This window comes from Arachis stenosperma, chromosome 5 (genome assembly GCF_014773155.1).
Source record: "Arachis stenosperma cultivar V10309 chromosome 5, arast.V10309.gnm1.PFL2, whole genome shotgun sequence".
NCBI classification, from domain to species: domain Eukaryota; kingdom Viridiplantae; phylum Streptophyta; class Magnoliopsida; order Fabales; family Fabaceae; genus Arachis; species Arachis stenosperma.
Window position 1 is genome coordinate 73,005,984 of NC_080381.1, and position 2,719 is coordinate 73,008,702.

Consider the following 2,719-nt stretch of genomic DNA (forward strand, 5'->3'; position numbering starts at 1 on the left):
ACTCTCTGTCTGTTGCTGAGAAGATGATGGAAAAGGCTTGCCATTGCTAAACCTGTTTCTTCCACCATTATTGTTATTGAAACCTTGTTGAGGTCTCTCTTGATTCTTCCATGAGAGATTTGGGTGATTTCTCCATGAAGAATTATAGGTGTTTCCATAGGGTTCTCCTAGGTAATTCACCTCTTCCATGGAAGGGTTCTCAGGATCATAAGCTTCTTCCTTAGATGAAGCATCCTCAGTACTGTTTGGTGCATTTTGCATTCCAGACAGACTTTGAGAAATCAAATTGACTTGTTGAGTCAATATCTTATTCTGAGCCAGTATGGCATTCAGAGCATCAATCTCAAGAACTCCTTTCTTCTGATTAGTCCCATTGTTCACAGGATTCCTTTCAGAAGTGTACATGAATTGGTTATTTGCAACCATTTCAATCAGCTCTTGAGCTTCTGCAGGCGTCTTCTTCAGATGAAGAGATCCTCCTGCAGAGCTATCCAAGGACATCTTAGATAGTTCAGAGAGACCATCATAGAAAATACATATGATGCTCCATTCAGAAAGCATGTCAGAAGGACATTTTCTGATTAATTGTTTGTATCTTTCCCAAGCTTCATAGAGGGATTCTCCATCCTTTTGTCTAAAGGTTTGGACTTCCACTCTAAGCTTACTCCATCTTTGTGGTGGAAAGAATTTTGCCAAGAAGGCATTGACTAGCTTTTCCCATGAGTCCAGGCTTTCTTTAGGTTGAGAGTCCAACCATATTCTAGCTCTGTCTCTTACAGCAAAAGGGAATAGCATCAGTCTATAGACCTCAGGGTTAACCCCATTAGTCTTGACTGTGTCACAGATTTGCAAGAATTCAGCTAAAAACTGATGAGGATCTTCCATTGGAAGTCCATGGAACTTGCAATTCTGTTGCATTAGAGAAACTAATTGAGGCTTAAGCTCAAAGTTGTTTGCTCCAATGGCAGGGATAGAGATGCTTCTCCCATAAAAATCAGGAGTAGGTGCAGTAAAGTCACCCAGCACCTTCCTTGCATTGTTTGCATTGTTGTTGTTTTCTGCTGCCATGTTTTCTTCCTTGAAGAATTCGGTCAGGTCCTCTAAAGAGAGTTGTGCTTTGGCTTCTCTTAGCTTTCTCTTCAAAGTCCTTTCGGGTTCAGGATCAGCTTCAACAAGAATGCCTTTGTCCTTGCTCCTGCTCATATGAAAGAGAAGGGAACAAGAAAATGTGGAATCCTCTATGTCACAGTATAGAGATTCCTTTAAGTGTCAGAGGAAAAGAGAAATAGAAAGAAGAAGGAGAAGATAAATTCGAACTTTAGTTAGATAAGGTTCGAATTGTGCATTGAGAAGGAGTGGCACTCCATAAATAGAAGGATGTGGGAAGGAGGGAAGAAGATTTTCGAAAATTAATTAAAATACTTTGAAAACATTTTTGAAAAACATCAATTGATTTTCGAAAATCAAAGTGGAAAGGAAACCAAGTGATTTTTGAAAAAGATTTTGAAATTAGAAATTAAAAGATTTGATTGAAAACTGTTTTGAAAAAGATGTGGTTAAAAAGATTTAATTGAAAAGTTATGAGTTTAAAAAAATGTGATTGAGAAGATATGATTTGAAAACATTTTTAAAAGATATGATTTGAAAACCATTTGAAAGGATATGATTTTAAAAATGAATGACTTGCCTAACAAGAAAAGATATGATTTGAAACATTCAAACCTTTCTCAACAGAAAAGGTAACAATCTTGTGATGTTCAATCAAATCATTAATTGTTAGTAAGTATCTTTTAAAAAGGAAAGAAATTGATTTTGAAAACATTTGAATGAAAAGATTTGATTTGAAAAAGATTTGATTTTGAAAAACTAAAAAAAAAAATTTGATTTTGAAAACAAAATCTTCCCCCTGCACCATCCTGGCGTTAAACGCCCAGAATGGTATACATTCTGGCGTTTAACGCCCAAAATGCACCCTTTTTGGGCGTTAAACGCCCAACCAGGTACCCTGGCTGGCGTTTAAACGCCAGTCTGCCTTCTTCACTGGGCATTTTTGAATGCTCAGCTTTTTCTGTATAATTCCTCTGCAGCATGTTTTGAATCTTCAATTCTTTGTATCATTGACTTGAAAGGACACAAATTAAAAATATTTTTGGATTTTTGATAATCAAAATGCAAAAGGAATCAATTAACAATGCATGCAAGACACCAAACTTAGCAGTTTGTGTACTACTGACACTAACAACATGAAAGTGCATATGAGACACACAAAATACTTCAAGTCAATAGAATTCAAAGATCAAAACAAAGAAATATATGCATGGATTCGAAAAATATAACAAAAACATGCATTTGACACTAAACTTAAGATGAGACTCTAGACTTAAACAAGAAATATTTTTGGGATTTTATGGTTTTGCAAATTTTTTTTTTGTATTTTTCGAAAATTAAGTGAAAAGAAAGTATCAAAATTCTTAATGAGAATTCCAGGAATCAGTGCAATGCTAGTCTAAGGCTCCGGTCCAGGAATTAGACATGGCTTCACAGCCAGCCAAGCTTTCAAAGAAAGCTTCGGTCCAAAACACTAAACATGACCAAGGTCAGCCAAGCCTTAGCAAATCACTGCTCCAACAGCAAGATTGATACGAAATCAACAAGCCCTTGTGGTGATAAGTTGAAACCTCGGTCCAATCAGATTAGACATGGCTTCTCAGCCAGCCAG

General features: G+C 36.4%; 1 non-coding gene across 1 annotated transcript; it reads left to right on the forward strand.

The window, feature by feature from the left end:
* Positions 1 to 555: 555 nt before the first annotated feature.
* LOC130984718 (small nucleolar RNA R71) lies at positions 556 to 663 on the forward strand. The gene has a single exon (XR_009088632.1). It is a non-coding gene; the product is annotated as a small nucleolar RNA R71 (small nucleolar RNA).
* The last annotated feature ends 2,056 nt before the right edge of the window (positions 664 to 2,719 follow it).